General features: G+C 44.5%; 1 protein-coding gene and 1 long non-coding RNA gene across 7 annotated transcripts in view; both read right to left on the bottom strand.

The window, feature by feature from the left end:
• Nucleotides 1-18,631, bottom strand: part of DOCK2 (dedicator of cytokinesis 2) — a 433,369-nt gene that overhangs the window by 137,863 nt on the left and 276,875 nt on the right. The gene's annotated exons all lie outside the window — the stretch shown is intronic.
• On the bottom strand, nt 5,330-17,672 carry LOC110743622. The gene is made up of 2 exons (XR_002522963.2): nt 17,452-17,672; nt 5,330-9,775 (listed from the first exon to the last, which is right to left on the bottom strand). It is a non-coding gene; the product is annotated as an uncharacterized LOC110743622 (long non-coding RNA).

Here is an 18,631-nt window from a genome sequence, read left to right as displayed (position 1 = left end):
TTATCCCTTATCCCAGGGTAAGGATTCTCAAACTTAATGAGCGTCAGAGTCACTTGGGGGGCTGGCTAAACCACAGGTCCCTGGGCCCTACCCTCAACTGTTCTGAATCAGTAGGGCTGGGCAGGGCCTGAGAACGTGCATTTCTAACAAGCTCCCAGGTGATGCTGATTCCACTGATCCCAGGACCACACCTTGAGAACCACTGCCCCAGGGTCTGCAAACGCTAATGCCTGGTGAGGCCAGGCAAATAAATTAATATAATAGGCAAGCCAGGAGGTGAGGGTAACCAAACAGCAAGCCTAATCTTGTGAAAACAGCTACTCTTCATCAACGTGCGATGGCCTCTTGTGGGAACGTGGGACCTTCTGTTTTCTCAAGAGAAGTCCTAAAATCTTTTTATGTGAAAACTCCTAGAGTTTAAGTGTTAGCAAAGGATTCACATTTTTTAAAAGTCTGGGCCAATAAATCATATTCCTGTGTAGAATATGGCCCTTGGGCCACAGGTCCAGGACCTCAGTATTGCCTGTCCACAGGGCCTGGATCTCAGGGTGGGATCAACCTTTAGACAGCTACTGCTTATTCCTCAAGATAAATCCAACCCAGAATCCTGGGTTTGCTTCAAAGGAAATGTACCAATGAATATTTTAAAACCTATTCATCCAATTCACATTCCTGAAGCATGCTCCAAAGCTGAAACTCAACTTCACACGGGTACTTCAGGAAGCAGGGACATTGATGGTCTGGGTGTGGGGAAAACTCACTGATATTTCCATTGAATGGAATAGAGAAGCTGCAGAGTGTTCCAAAGACCTGCAGGTTCCTCCAGCCCAGCCCAACACGTTCCTATACTTATTCCTCTTTTTTAGCTATTGGTATCAACAACCATGTTTGTCCCGTGCATACGATTCGCCAGGTGTTTTACATAGAGTCTCTCATTTAATCCTAATGACATTATGAAGGGATTACTGTCATTCTGTATTTCAGCTGAGTAAGAAAATCTAAGTTCAGAGGCGAGCACACACAGTGGTCTAGGCTGAAAGGAAGAGTTCAGACCAAGCCTTGGAAGCAACAAAGACAGTTCCTGACAGTTAACCTTTGAGCAGGCTAGTTGGTGGTCTCTGTTTCCTGAAACCTTGTGGCCTCTCTGACCAATGTGAAGGGCAGGAGCTGTGCCCTCTATTTCTCTGTATTGCTTGCAGGGCCAAGGCTAGCTCCAGACGGCCCTGCATCCTCAACTCATCAAAGCTGCTTCCAGCAGAGCCAGCACCATCTTGGTGAAAAATTCCTCCTCCTCACAATGGAGGGAACTTGGGAGGGAAAATTACAATTTTCTGTAAAATATGGAAATAGATCCTTGCAAATGAGTTCAAATTTATGATAATTTCCCAATACCTCAAGACAGCCCACTTGAACATCTGTGTGGCTCATGGACGAGTGCATGAACTGTTGCTAATCAGAAATGAATTGTGTCAACTCCACAAACCTGTGTTTCTGGGCATCTTTAGATATTTCCCCTCCTACCCAGTCTCCCTCTAAGTTAATTAGACCATGGGAGAGGCACGGATCCACTTCATGATTCAGAGAAGTCAGAAGTCACTGGGGAGACAGAATAGACCAAGGAAGATAATATTTTTCTTGCCTTGACAGTTGATTTTTTAACTCCCTTCTCCATCACCCATATACACACTGCCATAAATAAGATATACTACAGACTTTCTCAGGTGTCAACATCTTAATGAGAGAATCTGCTTTCTGACACCTTGGAAAAGGTCAATAAAGAGAAAAGAAATTAGAGATAGGCCCACATCCTTCTCATGTCGAACTGTTTTCGTTCAGGCTAACGACAGCAGTGGAATTGTTATTTTGCAACTACAGAACAGATGTGAAACCGAAATGATATGATAGAGTTTTACGTCTGAATGGTGTGAGTTTTTTAAATTGGGAGAAAGGATGGGATTGACATTTATGGGTGATAGAGTTCCTGATGCACTGCGACCCTGCTGTTAACACAAACCAAAATTGGCAGCCCCAGGGAAGCGGGATTCTATTCTGGAGGGGAACGTCCCTGTCCCATCCCTGCAATGCAAGAAAGTGTGTGGTATTCAATGTCTGCTAGTTCCCTAGGGCCAGTCTTGCTCCATTCAGTTTGTTTTCCACATAACAGTCAGAGTGATCTTTTCCAATTCCAATAAAATCATACCATGCCCTGCTGGAGGATCCCCCATGGTCCCCACAGCTCTTAGTTTAATCAAGTCCAGACTCCTTAAGATGGCCAGTGTTCTGCCAGATTTGGTTCTTCCTTCCCTCATTGTGTAGCCCACCTCTTGCACTGCCCTTTCTAATCCATGCGCCTTCCAACAGACACTTGCCCTCGCTCCACGGGGCCTTTGCACCTGCAGTGACCTGTGCCTACACCACTCCCACTCCACCTGCCCTCTGCCTTCAGACTGAAGCCTCTCTAACCCACCTGACCAATCCAGTCTCTATCAAAAATACAAAATTAGCCAGGCCTGGTGGCACACGCCTGTAATCCCAGCTACTTGGGAGGCTGAGGCAGGAGAATTTCTTGAACCCGAGGCAGAGGTTGTGTTGAACCGAGATTACCCATTGCACTCCAGCCTGGGCAACAAGAGCAAAACTTGTATCCAACAACAACAACAACAAAAAGCACCTTCCTGGACCTCACAGACAAGGAGTCCTTGTTATCTTCTATCCAGACACCCCATGTTTTCCCTTCAGGGCGCTGCTTCAGTTTGTGAGATTAAGGACTCAGCATGGGTGACTGGATTAATATCTACTTATCCCCACTGAAGCACACTTCATGAGGGCAGGCTTTCTGTCTGTTTTTCTCACCTCTGTTTACCTAAGAATTAGTATGGAACAGGGTCTCTCAGCCGTGGGACTATCAGCATTCTAGGTTAGACAATTCTTGCTCACTGTGTGATTAGCAGCAGCATTCCTGGCCTTACCGACTAGATCAGGGGTCCCCAACACCTGGACCATGAACGGGTACCAGTCTGTGACCCATCAGGAACTGAGCTGCACAGCTGCACAGGTGGTGAGCGGCAGGTGAGTGAAGCGTCATCTGTATTTACAGCCGCTCCCCATCACTCACATTACCGCCTGAGCTCCGCTTCCTGTCAGATCAGGGGTGGCATTAGATTCTCATAGAAGCACAAACCCTATTGTGTACTGTGCATGTGAGGGATCTGGGTTGCACGCTCCTTACGAGAATCTAATGCCTGATGATCTGTCACTATTTCCTATCACCCTCAGAGGGGACTGTCTACTTGCAGAAAAACAAGCTCAGGGTTCCCATTGATTTTACATTATGGTGAGTTGTATAATTATTTCATTATAAATTAAAATATAATAATAATAGAAATAAAGTGCACAATAAATGTAATGTGCTTGAATCATCCCGAAACCATCCTCCTCCCTGTCCATGGAAAAATTGTCTTCCACGAAACTGGTCCCTGGTGCCAAAAAGGTTGGGGACCGTTGCGTTAGATGCCAATAGCAACACTCAAGTTGTGAAAAACAAAAATGCCTCCAGACACTGCTAAATGTCTGCTGGGAGACAAGATTGCCTGCGGTTGAGAGTGACCAGAGTCTGGCACACAGCTGGCACTCCATAAAGACCACCAACTTCTCAGCACAGTTCTACCTTCATTGTTAGAGCAGCAGGTCCCTTTTAAAGATCAGTAGAATACACACACAGAAAACAGTGGAAGAAGGCGCTGCTTCAACAGAGGGAGGGGACCATGGGACCCTAATCACCCCTCCCCCCACCCACAGCCATCCCCAAGGCTGTAGATGACACAGTGAGAAAACTCCCACGGGAATGGGAGGTGTTGGGGTGTGGGGGTAAGATGTGAAAGATGACTCTGCCTCTTCATAGCCAACTATGCTTGAGCAAGTCACCTAAACACTCAGAATCTCTGTTTTTCCACATATGAAATAGGAAATGATCAACTCTTGTGGTAAGAAATTAATGAGCTAAAGCAGGCAAAGTACCGTATTCAGTGCCTGACATAGAGAAGGAGTTCATTCTAGGTTGACTTTTTTCCCTTTCTTATATTTTTTAGGGACTTTAATATAGAGCTGAGTTCCTTATAAGAACTTTAAGTATCATATTAATTTTATATGAAAACAAATAAATTCATGTACTGCATAACGATGTTTCAGTCAATGATGGAATGGAGCTGAAAAATTCCTACCATCTAGTGGCATCACACCCATCCTAATGTCAGAGCACAATGCATCACTCACCTATTTGTAAACAAACCTACTGTGCTACTCATTATATAAAAGTACAGCACATACAATTACATACAGCACATAATTGATCATGATAATAAATGACTGTTACTGGTTTATGTATTTACTTTGTCATATTTTATATCACAGTCTAGAGTGTATTCCTTCTACTAAATTAACTATAAAACAGCCTCAGGCAGGTCATTAGGACATATTCCAGAAGAAGGCATTGTTATAGGAGGTGACAAATTAATGAATGTTATTGTCCCTGAAGACCTTCCATGAAACCATATGTGGAGGTGGAAGACAGTGATAGGGAGGGTCCTGACACTGTGTAGACCTAGGCTACTGTGTGTGTTTGTGTCTTAGTTTTTAACAAAAAAGTTTAAGAAGTAAAAAAAGAGAAAGAACAAAAAATGCTTGTAGAATAAGGATATGAAGAAAGAAAATATTTTTGCACAGTTATACAATGTGTGTGTGTTTTAAGCTGTGTTAGTACAAAAGAGTGAAAAAGTTAAAAAATGAAAAGTTTATAAAGTTACAGTCTGCTATGGTTAATTTTCTGTTGATGAAGAAAAATATTTTTTAATAAATGTAGTATAGTCTAAGTGTACAGTGTTGATAAAGTCTCCAGTAGCGTACAGTAACCATCCTACATCTTCACATTCACTCACCACTCACTCACTGACTCACCCAGAGCAACTTTCAAGCTGCATACATGATTAATGTTCTATACAGGTAGACCATTTTTTATTTCCTATCATATTTTTGGCATGCTTTTTCTATGTTTAGAAAAACACATTATGTTTATCAATGTGTTCTCATTGCCTACAGTATTCGGGACTGTAACATGCTATACAGGTGTGCAGCCTGGGAGCAATTTAGGCTCCACCTTATAGCCTATGTGTGTAGTAGGTAGGCTCCCATCTAGCTTTGTGTAAGTACACTCTGATGTTCACACAATGAGAAAAATGCCCAGTGATGCATTTCTCTTAACATATCCCTATCCTTAAGTGATGTGTGACTGGGTTTGGACACGGACACCCCAGAAAGAACACATTTACTTTTGTGCTAAAAAAAAAAAAAAAGAAGAAAGAATCAAAAGAAAAAGAAAGATTTCTTTAAGGTGGCAGCTGTGCGGTAGCTGTAAAGTTTTCCTGAATAGACTGCAAGCTTTAGAGAGGCAGGGAGCATTTTGTCTCGCAGGTATAACCTCCATGGCTGGTGCATGTTAGGCACACAAGAGATGTATGCTGAATACATGTATATCTGGCTGTTCCAAACCTTAATGGCTCCTAGGATTTCTGAGTTTTTACCTGCCTGAGTTTTCACTACCTGCCTGGCCGTACCTGGGGGTGATGTCCACCTCCTGTTACACTACAAAGGCCAGGAGAGGATATGAAAGACAAAGAAGGGAGGCTGGGCAGGCAGAATGGAGAAAGGGACCCACCACTCATGTGAGAGAAGAAATATTTGATTTCAATGTTGTCAGTGACCAATAGAATGATCAATGCCTTCAGGTCCAGGGTCCAGGGACAATGAGGACCCTCAGGACCTTCCCTTGAGCAGCCTGCCAGCCAGGAGAGCAGTTACTACTGGGCAAAAGTATTACTAAATGGGTAAATATGAGAGAATTTAGAAGAATAGATAAAATGATAATAAATACTCTTTCTCCATTTGTAAAACTAAAATAATTATAATATCTCCCTCATAGGTTGTTGTGGGATTAAACTAGTTAATATAGGTAAAGAACTGAGCACAGTCTGGAACATAGTAAGTACTCAATATATGTTCCTATTATCATTGCTTTTACTAATCTCATTAGCCCTTTGTGGAACACTTACTATGTGTCAAGCACAGATAAGCGTGCATCATCTTACCTAATTCTTGCAGTCTCAGGAGATAGTCTTTGTATCATTCCCATTTTACACGTAAGAAAATCATAGGCCAGGGATGTGGGAAGTATCTATTCAAGGTTGCACACCCAGAGAACCACAGATCCAAAGTACAGTCCAAGTCTAGGGGTTGGCAAACTTGTTCCCAAAGGGTCAGATTGTTTTCTGAAAGGGCCAGATAATAAATGTTGAAGGCTTTTCGAGCCATAAGGTCTCTGTTACCACTACTCAACTCCTCAAATTTTTGACGGTGGTATGAAAGCAGCTCTGGACAACGATATAAAGAAACAAGCATATCTGTGCCCCAGTAAAACTTGATTTACAAAAACAGGCAGCTGGCTGGAAATCTGTTGGAGAAGTCACCTACCAGTTACCCTGCCCAGAAGCTGGCCAGCCCCTCCCTGCTCACCGAATACCAAGCCTCTCCTCCACAGGGTCCAAGCTGCCATTTTTGCAAAGCAGTGGCAGGAGAGGTGGTGGGAAACCCAGTGTGGGATGGAGAAGCTTTGTTTGATTTTTCTCTAAGGATGTTTGAATTATTAAGTGTCTGGCTCATTAAGTGAAGGGAGTCGTTATAATTCTATCACTAGAGACAAAATTGCTATTTAAATTGAGTTTTGTCACTTTAGCTAATTTACTAAGTGGGCATTGCCACATCTTAATTAGTATCCTCTGATCAGAGATTATTCATGAGGTCGGTGCAGTGTTGGTGCACCAAATCTATATAGGCTGGAGCATGACCCCCACAAGCAGGTTTTTGCTCTCTGGGGAATGCTAGATTCTCTAATGGATCAGTAGCCACACTGGTTTCTCCAGTGAAATCCAAGGATCTGCTAATTCATAAAAAAAAAGGAGTCTGAGAACCACCAATGATTCTCCCCAACATGCCCACCGAAATACACACAGGATAGAATAGGTGTGTTTCTTCATTTTGATTATCTTATAACCAGCTGTTTCCCTCCCTGGGTACTGGATCTGCTATTGACTAGCTGTGATACCTTTGAGAAATCACTTCACTTCCTGGAGCCTCAGTTTCCCCTCCTAAAATGACCAGGTAAGTTCAGAGTTTGAGGATGAGGCATCACCATCCTAAAATATTTTGCCCTAGGAACGCCTCGCCCTTGCTGCAGCCTCGCCCCATCGCTGTCGTTGAAGCACAGACACTATCTTGTCTGTAAAACCACGCATGGCAGTGTTATCACGCTTGGGCCTCAGAAATGCCTGTGCTTCTACGGATTAATTCTGTGTATGGTCAAAATGCAAATATTGTTGATTTTGTTCTCCATCTCCTCAAGGGCAGACAGGTGATTCTGTAACATTTTCTAACAAGTGGGGAACTATTTTGTTTTTACTGGCAAAATACTTAGGAAACAGAAACAGACTTCTTTAAAGTTGATCCCCCCATCTCCATGCCACCTCCCCAAGAAAAAATTTATGTTAACTTCCTAAAGGCTGTGTGCCTGGCCTTTCATTAGTTGTGGTTAGAGGCAGGAAACTGTAACCATCTGAGGATGTAGCTGATAGAGAATGTTGTTTTCTTCCTGCTCTGTGGGGTAAATGTCATTGCTAATTATTATTTATCTACAGGACTTTTGAGTTATAATGTCTCGTTCTACCAGAAATGTCTGATTTTTGATATTTTTAGACAACCCGTTTTTTCTCCTATGAAGTCAGTGCACTGTGCACAACTTGACAAGTTTTAAGACATAATGTAGCAGTTGGAGCTCTAAGCAGAATAGCACGGTGATGAAGGATGACTTCGCCACATCGGCAATGTTCATCACCGTCTCACTACGAAGACCTTCATTTCACCGCAAAGTAGGTAGGACATGATAAAACTCCGACTTCTCCACTAGCATGTCTTGGTGCTGGCTTCTTAATAGTCTTCCGAACCTTGACCTGATATCCAAATGTGTGCCGTTCAGAGGTGGTGGCGGTTTTAGAAATCAGCTCTCAACCCGAACTCCACCACTAAGTTGACCATTCAGCATGTCAGATTTTGGTGGCTTAGCACACAAGAAGAGAAAGAAAGCCAGGGCAATCTAAGTCTCTGCGATGGCTCCGTGGGAACAGAAGGGCACATCTGAGATTCAGTTTCCCTACACAGGCATAGGAGATGAGACCTTTTTTAGGTCGAGTTAAAATTTTGATCTGATAATGTACAAAAGAGAGGATCTTGGCAGTGACTCACAGATCTTAGTTCCTGCAAACAGTGTACAAATTTACTCAGAAACGGCAACGGCATGCTGCCCTGCGGACTGTCTTTATACACAGCTGCTCCCTCCAATTAAGACGGCTCTCCACAGTGCAGGCCAGTCCTTCTATCCAAACCTTGCCACGCTGTCTTGACTGTCGCTTAGCTACCTGCCCACATGGACTCCCTCTCCAGTGCTCTTTCTATGAATTTTCCTGCCTTCCCAATAATCTTAGATGGCTACAGTCAGTATGTTGGCTGCTAACATTTGCATTCTAGCTGATATTGTATCCAGCATAGCACAATCACTTTATATACTACTTTCTCAGGTCATTGTTGTTTAATCTGAATAAATATCAAGTCTGAGGTGGTTAAAGTTCTTTGGCAATGTATAGTACTTTATTTACCTATTTGCAGATGACACTACAATCAATTTATCATACAGATAATAACGAAACTAGCATTTACTGAGCACTGATCCTGTGAGCAGCCCTGTGCTAACCCTTGGCAGATACTATCACATTTAATACTCCATAGCACCCAATCGGTTCAGTCCTATCACCAGCTCCATCCTAGAAAGGAGGGAGACAAAACTTAGCAAGGGGAAGTATCTTGCCCAAGGTCAGACAGCCCAGAAGCAAAGGGCAGGATTTAGATCCGGGTGTGTGTGTGAATATAGTGCATACAATTAGGCTGGAAGAAAAGTGGGTGCTGAAAAGCATTCCATCTCCTAGCATATGTGCATGCACCTCTTACTACAAAACAAGTGTGGTGTGGGCACTGGGGACACCCTGCCCTTGAGGGTTTGTGATTCACGGGCATGTGGATAGGTAAATTAGTGGGAACAACCCAGGGTGGTACTGGCTATGATCCACTCCAGGAACAACTACCAAAGTACCTAGGAGGGGAATGCAAACCAGCCCAGAAAATCAGAGAAGTCTTCCCGGGTAAAGACAGCAGAAGGGACTCCTCTTGTTCCAAGGAATTCACAATCCAAGTCCACTGTTATTACATGAACAATAAAGCAAGTGGCAGAAGCCCCACCCCAGTACGTGGTTACTGCCAACCCCTAATTGGGAACACTCAACCCCCTGCCTCAGCAGTTCTCAACCCCACAGCCACTCCCCACAGACATGAGGTGTGCTACAAACGTGACCACTGACCAATGAGCAGCATGGATCAAGGGAAGATTGGCGTGCTGTGCCCTAAAATCTTTAACCTAACATTAGCAATAGATGCTGGTCCTGCTGAGTGAAGAACAAGACAGACAGACACATGAGGTTCCGAAGTCAGCAGCATTAACGGCGACACCAGTAGTTTGTTCAGGAAGTGCTGCATGTCCCCTGGAGCACACTCTGTTCATTTCTCTCTGGTTACAGTAAGTCTGGACGCCAGCCACCCCTCACGCATTCTTTGCCTCATAAATCTGCATGTTGAAAGAAATCCAAGAAGGGAAGGCAAAGGTTGGCAGCTGCCTGGAAGTCTGAGAAGTGGGTGTCTGACCCCAAAACTGCTTGAAGGCTGATACACACACACAGGTACTCTCTTAGTGTGGCCAGTAAGGTCTCCTAACTTCTACAGCTGTTACTCCTCACAAGCAAGAAGGCTGACAGCAGGAAGAAAGGGAAGGGGCTGGACTACAGATTCATTGTTTCTGAAAAGTGGGCAAATGAGCAGGCTCCTTCCCCAGGTGAGTGCAACATCAACATTAACATAAGACACAGTTCCGAATTTATTTATGCAGACTCTTGATGCTCAGGATAATGACTGATTTACCAGAAAGAGCTCTTCTATAGCAGCTGCTCTCAATCTTTGCCTTCACATTAGAAGGACCTTGGATGTCAGCCCATCTCACAAACTAATGAAATCATATGCTTAGGGGTGGGGCACCGGTATCTGTATTTGATTAGCCCCAGGAGATTGCAATGTGCAGCCAGGGCTGAAAGCCACTGTCTTACAGGCTACCCTGATGCACTCCAAGTAGGGAAAGCTACTAGTAAACAGAACCTGATTTCCATGGCAACATATCACTCATCTCCTCTCTCTTTCAGGGTACACCAAAAGGTGAATCATTTAGTTTCTGCGCCCTTCTCCTTACCCTGTATCAGGTGAGAGGGTCGGGAGTAAGGGGATCTCTCTTACTTAATGACTGCAGGATAGGTGGAAAGACAAAGATACAATCTTGCCTGCCAATACCTGCCGGAGAAACCATTTCTTTGCAGAGAATGGCAGGCAGAGGCAGAGTGCGCCGAGAAGTTAGGAGGGCTTGACAGTGGGGGCAAGAGAAAGGCCTTTTTGTAGAACCGCTACAGTTTGAGGATGAAGGATTGGTACTAGAATATTCTTGTAGTTGTGTTTTTTTTTTTATTTGGCCCCTGCAAAAGTATGATATCACATCTCTTTTTTAAAAAGACAAGGAAACCATTATTTATTTGTAAACAATATGCATAGGTGAGTGTTTGTATATTTACAGGAAAAGATCAGAGAGGATTCACACTTTCCTTTGAATATAAGTCACTTGTGGAGACTGGAATGTAGGGAACAGTGAAAGAGCCTTGGGCTTTCTCCGTACGTGTGTTTATAAGGTTTAGATTACTTAAAACAACAAACATACAAATCCAGCCTGGCGCTCACCCTGTGGTCAGTGTCAAGCGTCCCAGATCTAAAAAACCCAAAACTGATGGCAAAAGCATCAGCAAGGCACGCACATGGTTCCTGAGGCTCCATAAGGACACCCAGAAGCGTGTTCCATCAACCGAGAGATCTCCAAAACCTCCCTCTCTCCTGCCACATGGCAGCTGCCATCCCTCTTCCCCGTTCTCTCCCTACTTCATGTCACTTACCTGTCTTTTCCCCTTTTCTTCCTCAACTACTCTGCAGCGGGTGTAGTTCCAACCACTACCCACCTCTTAGATCCCACTCCATGCAGTCCCTTCATATGAGTGAGTGTCCCCCTCAGTGCTCCTTCCTCATAACAGGGCTTTGTAAACTAAGGGACCCACCCTCCTTACTCTGTGTGTGTATGCAGGTGATGCTAAAAATCAGATACTCACCATTGATGTTAATTCACCTCCATCATATCCTCTTACTATATAGCTCACTATATAGCAGTTACTGTCACTGGATGTTATATCTTCTTTGTTTATTACATATGTGCCTCACTCCCCACTAAAATATAAGCATCATGAGGTCAGGATTCTGTTTTGCTTATGTTGTATTCCTAGCACCTAGAGCAGTTCCTTGCAGGCAGCAAGCTCCAGAGGTATTTGTTGAATACATGCATGAGTGAATGAATGCATGATATTTTCCCTGACCCCCAGTGAAGAAAGAGGAACAAAGAGAAGGGCAGGCAGGAGGGAAGCAGTTCAGAAGGCTATGATCCCTGGAGGAAGGATTCTCGTTATTTCTGGGGCTAGCTGGGAATTGTCCTCTGGGCCACTTGACTGTGCCTCCATCTCCTGGAAAGACAGTGCCAGCCACCTTCTCCCATGTGAGCTACTGTGCTGGGAACTTCACCTTCCTCACTTATAACCCTCACCACCATCCCACACAGCAGCATTAGCCCAGTTTCACAGACAAGGAAGCAGGCTCAGAGAACTTGTGTCACTTTGCCAAAGTCAAACAGCGAATAAGTAACTGAAATGAAATTAAAACCCTAATTGGTCTGACCTCCTACCCCCAAACAACTTTCCACAAAGCCACACCACCTCATAAAATAAACACTTGTAATTTTATATGCCAGGAACTTAGTGCACTTGGATAGGTGGAAAGAGTTTCTTCAAAGAAGTCTGAGGGTTCAGGCAAATGGGAGAAGTGGTCAGTTGCTGAGAGGCGGTAATATCAAGGCAAAGCCCTTTGAGAGATGCTAGTGTTTGTCACTTCCAACTGACCCACTGTTGGAAGTAAGACCTGTACTTTGATGGCTTGTCAGCAACTGGGCTGGGTTGAGCCAAGCCTTCCTCACTCTCCTGGTCCTCTTCGGGATGCACATGTATTGTAAGATGGTTTCCTAGAGCTGGGCTCTGTAGGAAGGAATAATCCTTCATGACTCACAATATCCCATACAATGCTTAATCCTGAGATCAGGGGTGTTAGTAGCATCATTAGTTTGGCCAATGAGTCAACCAGACAAGCAAAGCCACTTTCTCTTTACCTGGAGGAAAATGACTTCCCACAAATCCACTTTTCTTAACTTAGAAATTCCCCTCTGTCTGGTGCGCACATGATTACCTGCCATGGCTGTGCAGGAACAGCTTGTAAAAGGGAGTGGCCTACGAAACGTGATGAGGATGCTTTTTCTTGGGACAGGTCTCCTTTATTTTGTTTTATTTATTTGTATGGCTAATTTGTTGTGAATGTGAGAAGAAAATGAAAAGCAAACCCCGATGAAGAGCTGAAAGCATAAGGAAAGAAACGAGGAGAGATGGTTTCTCAACAACCTGGAAATGCAGGCTCACCCACAGTGCTTTCCACCCAGCTCTCAAAGGGTGAAGATGTAGACTGCAGTGAGAGAAGCAACCCTTCTTGAAATTAATAATTCAAGGCAAAATTACAAAACTTAATTGCTCCCTGTCAGCCACAGCTCATCCTTGTCTACCGTTATTTTGCACAAATTGATTTGGCAGCCACCACATTCATTTTTAAAGGATTTTCTTATTATCTATAGCCTGTTAATATGTTCATCCTTCACCCTCGCAAGTAATTCCAGGCAGATTTTTACTCATTTTCCATGAATGAAGCTCGCATTTCAGAGGAGGAGGGAATGTCATCCCGGAGGACACACATCACCCTAAGAGGCTCTGAGGTCCCTCGAGCCCAGACAGACAACCCCAGTCGTGAGCACATAAAGAGAACTAAAGCCAGAGTGTCTTCGGATGTCCTCCTTTAACCATCACCCATATGTTGTTATTTAAATTTAAATTAGGCAGGGCGCGGTGGCTCACACCTGTAATCCCAGCACTTTGGGAGGCTGAGGAGGGCGGATCACGAGGTCAGGAGATTGAGACCACCCTGGTCAACACGGTGAAACCCCGTCTCTACTAAAATACAAAAAAATTAGCTGGGCATGGTGGAGTGTACCTGTAGTCCTAGCTACTCAGGAGGTTGAGGCAGGGGAATCACCTGAACCCAGGAGGCAGAGATTGCAGTGAGCCCAGGTCACGCCACTGCACTCCAGCCTGGCAACACAGCAAAATTCCATCTCAAAAAAAAAAAAAAAAATTAAATTAAACAAAGTTCTATTCCTCAGTCACATTAGCCCTGTTTCAAGTGTTGAATAAGCATACATGGCTAGTGGCCACAGTCTTGGAACACAAAACAAGATTTCTATCATCATAGAAGGTTCTACTGCAAAGTGCTAGGTCATGCTTTCAGACTCCAGCAGGACAGCTTCTTCCTCTCTCTCTCTTTTTTTTTTTTTTTTTTTTGAGACAGGGTCTCACTCTGTTGCCCAGGCTAGAGTGCGGTGGTCCACTCTTGGCTCACTGTGACCTCCATATCTCAGGCTCGAGTGATTCTCGCGCCTCAGCCTCTCAGTAGCAGGGACTACAGGCATGAGCCACCACACTCGGCTAATTTTGTTGTTGCTGTTATTGTTGTTGTTAGAGACAAGGTTTCATCATGTTGCCCAGGCTGTTTTCAAACTACTGGGCTCAAGCAATCCTCCCCACTCAGCCTTCCAAAGTGCTGGGATGACAGGCGTAAGCCACCACGCCTGGCCACAGGATGACTTCTTACCATCTTATCTCATCCCATGGCAAGATAAGCTAGGAGTTCTATGTATCATTTGCCAGGATTCGCTTTGGAAAATCCGGGTGTAAAAAGCTATGGGATTAGTCTGAGTTTTACGCATGTGAGATGATCTTGTTGGTGGCAATGGGGAAAGGAATGAGAAATGTTTATCATACAGCCAAGGATGCTGGAGGAAGAGATTGGAAAATGTTGGCCCTTGGGGCCCTGGCTTATAAATGTGTCATGACTTGAACTTGAAAACATCTTTAACCCCCTGCTATGCCTAAGTGCTATGTGCGTGGGCTTCCTGCATAGGCACGCTGGTTCCCTTTCAAGGCAAGGCATGACAGAACTTCAGTCTACCAGGCCAGCTGTGGGCCCAGGTTGACCTCAAGCTTTCCATCTCCTCTTCTCAGGGCACAGAGATGAACGGAACACGTAGCTCCTCCTCATCCTACATGTTTGGCCTTTTAGTCTATCTCAAAGCAAGCTTTGGCATAATTAATAGTGCAGTTATCTGCTAATTATTCCACTATTCAAGCAGGACTAGAAACACCCAGGGCATAGAGTGAGCATCATGTGCGCAATTAATAATTTTCACCACTGAGTAATTACTTGTGTAGTATTTAACCTAATAACATTAGATGTGCATTATTGGGCTGTGATTGCTATTTTCTTCCACCCACTCACTGCTGTATAACTGTTCTCTATGAAGTTGTCATAACTTGTTGACAAATCATATTTTTTTTTCTAATGTCTTACACTTCAACAGCTGGACATATTTAGATCTCTCCGCCTCTTTTAAAAGTTTGTCTCCCACTAGGCCTCCATGACACTGTCCTTTCCATGGTTTCTTGGCCTCTCTTTTGGATAGACTATGCTTCATGTCACTCACTGGTTTTGGCCTCCTGCTCAGCAAGGTTACTCCCATAACTTGGATTCACTCTCAGCAGCACTGATGGATGGGGAAGTGAGGAGCTGGCTCTGGTAGAACTAAGCCTGGGAAACTTACTCAACTACATGAAAGCAGTGGGGCATCCTGGGGCAGAGCAGTGCAAACTCAGACCTGGTTCATTCAGGTGGATATTGAGCATCCCTGGTAAGGCAGTACTGCCACTGGTCAGAATAGGGCAAGAACAGGCTGAGCAAGAACAGGCTGGCCCACCAAGGGCCATCTGGTGTAAGACCTGTGGCAGCAAGAATAACTGTAGACCCCACCTGCTGGTGCATTGAGGCTGCTGTCAATATTGGTTTGGCCTTGGGTGGGGCGAGCCAGTGAGGCAGCTGACCCTGAGTTGCAGGGGGAAGGGTTTTGCTGGGAAGGCCTGGAGGAACCCCAGGTTGACAGTATCTTATCCTGCTTCCGTGCACTTTCTCCCCTACATTTATACCCTCTCTACCACCTGTTAAAAAAAATGCACACACACACACGGGTCTGTGAGTTAATTCCCGCATCCACTGAAACCCAGGATTCCTGCTGGCTCTACCATCTCATCATCCAGCCCTGAATAAAGAATCTTTCCTATATGTTTTACCTCCTGATCACACAGGACTGTACCTTTAGAATTATCTTTGAATATTTTCCCTCTTTAACCCTACACGCCATCAGTTACTAAAACCTGCAAATTAATTATATGAAACATCCTTCCATTAGGGTTCTCACTTCCTTGCAGCAGTGGTTCTCAAAGTCTGGTCTCTGGCCCAGTAGCATCAGCACTACATGTGAACTCATTAGAAGATCCCCATCTCTAGGGATGGGGTCCAACAATCTCTATTGAAGGAGCCCCCCAGGTGATTCTGATTTATGCTAGAGCTTGAGAACTCTGCCTTGCATTACAATTCAAACCCCTTACTGTGGCCTACAAGGCTCTAGAGGATCTGGCTCCTTCTACCTCTCCAAATTCATCTGAAGCTGCTTCCCTTCTTCTGTGACTCTGCAGCCTGGGGCCTTTTTTCCAGTCCTGGAAAGGGCCGAGATCTTCCCATCTTCAACTTTTGCAAATGCTTGCTCCTCCAGCTGGAATGCTCTTTTGTTCCTCCCACTCTTCACGTGGCATATTTATGAAGAATATACCATATTGGTCTGGCACCCTGGGAAGCACTTTACATGGCTTTAATTCTTAACAGAAATGTCAGAGAGGTTATCCTTGGCCATCCCACCTGAAGTAGGAGTGTACCTGTAGTGGTACACAAGCTTTAGTTCTTCCTTATTCTGCCCCAAGCTTCAGTTCTTCCTTATTCTGCTCCTTTTTTTTGGTATCACAATTTACAATTATTTTTCCTTGTATGGTCTTTTTTTTAGAAGACCTAGAGGGAGGGGCATTGTCTAGTTCACCCCGTGTTGCCACTGCAGTGCCTGAGATGCAGTAAAAGCTCAATAAGTAACTAGTTGCTAAATGAATGCATCCAGCCAACCTTCACCTCTATTTACAGAGTCACAAGCCTTAAAGGCATTGGTTTGCTTTTCTTTAAATAATCTTTGTGGTCCCCTCTAGTCCTACGCCATGGTAAGTGGGTGACATATGGCATAATGCATTCTAATGCATTCCTTGCTTAAACCCTATTCTGTCCTGCCTGGGTGAGCTGATGTGTCACATCACTGCCCCCACCTTCCAGGCTCATGCAGTGCCCAGATTCATCTTTCTCAGTCATCATGTTCACAAGGCCCTCTTTGGATATGGCCACCTGAGCTCACAGAAGATCAATGCAGACCATAATCTGAGGCTCATGCGATCAGGGAAAAGGGCCTATTTGTTAACACTAATGCCAGCATGTGTATGACAGTTGAAAAAGGTAGAGGATAAGAGGTTCATTTTTCAGACATTCATCAAAAGTAAGAACAGTGCTCTCCTATGCAAAACGACAATATTTCTCAAACAGCAAGTAAGGAGCAGGGTCTGCAGGTGGCGGGTGACAGACGATCAGGTGAGTGGCTTCCCTGTGGTCCCCAAGTCAGGCACTGGGCCTGGGTCTAACTATCCGTATCCATGCCAACTCTAGGAACTCCTACTCCTGGATCCCTTTGGCTTGACTGGCGTCCCAGATCTATGTTTTCCCAGAGCATCCCACTTGTCTCTAAGAGAGAAATTCTCTTTTCCAAGCTCAGCTCTAAGCAAGACTCAGAGAGTAACCGGAGCGGACGACGTGCTGCCATGGAATGAGGGCCATGTTGTGAGCTCCTGGGCACACAGTTATGCTCAGAGATGATACTCACAAAGCCCCTTTAAGAATTTCACAAGAGTCTCTGGGGGAAACACAAGACCTAAAACAGGCCAGCTGCCAGGGAACAACTTCTCCCCAGGGAACCAGAAATTGCTAAATTTCAGGAACAGTGATAATAGCAGCAATAGATAATACGTATGAAGGACTCACCATTATTGGTCTGGCATCCTGGAAAGTGCTTTACATGATCTCTTTTAATGCTCCCAACACAACCCTATATGACAGGTGCTATTGTCACTCCATTCTACAGATGAAGAAACTGAATTATAGAAGTCCCACAGGTCACACAACCAATCAATGGCAGAGCTGCTGGGATTACACCCCAGGACAATGCTTTTTTTTTTTTTTTTTTTTTTTGACAGAGTCTTGCTCTGCTGCCCAGGCTGGAGTGCAATGGCATGATCTTGGCTCACTGCAACCTGGGTTCAAGCAATTATCCTGCCTCAGCCTCCCAAGTAGCTGGGATTACAGGCATGCACCACCACGCTTAGCTAATTTTTGTAATTTTAGTAGAGACGGGTTTCACCATGTTGGCCAGGCTGGTCTCTACCGCCTGACCTCATGATCTGCCCACCTCAGCTTCCAAAAGGACGATGCTTTTACCATGACCCATCTTTCCTGTGGTCTTACCTGCAGTGTCTCAGTCACCTGCCCCCAAGGCAGGTTTGACTTCTCCACTTTACAGATAAGGAAACTGAAGCTAAGCTAGGGATGCCTGACTGAACTAGGTCCTCAGCTCCCTACTACAGAGTCCCTTTTCCCCTCTTTACCATGCATTACACTTTTTGGCCTTCCATAAAAGGAACAGATGAATGGGGGGCTGGGGTGGATAGTGGAGAAAAAGAATAATAGAGAAAAAAAACCAAAAACAAAAAGGAAAAAGGGAAGTCTAATATTATCGATGGTTAAATTACTTGAGTCAACACTCTGAAACAAAATTGAAAACTGGTTGACAAGATTGGAACATCCCCAGGAAGACTGGGAGAAGCAATTGTGCCCAGACACACACTCCCATTTTCATTTCTGAGGACTTCTAGAGGAAGCAGTTGTCAGGGAAGTCACAAATTGAAAAACTGCAGTTCAATCTTTGACAATATGCCTACCTACCCATGTGCCAGGCCAAAGAGCATCCCAGGATACTTCAAATCGATGAAAAAAAGAAAAGAAAAGAAGGTTGGAAAAGAAGTGTCCTGTTAATTATTCAATTTTCAGCCCTCCTTCAGGAAAAGTCTCTCAGATCTGCTTTAATGGCAGAGGGGAGTCTCCATTTTTTAAGCAAGATGGGGTTGCTAATAGGAAGTCTTAGTTCGTTCAAATGAACTTCAACGTG

Source organism: Papio anubis, chromosome 5, assembly GCF_008728515.1.
Source record: "Papio anubis isolate 15944 chromosome 5, Panubis1.0, whole genome shotgun sequence".
NCBI lineage: Eukaryota > Metazoa > Chordata > Mammalia > Primates > Cercopithecidae > Papio > Papio anubis.
This window is presented reverse-complemented; position numbering and strand designations above follow the sequence as displayed.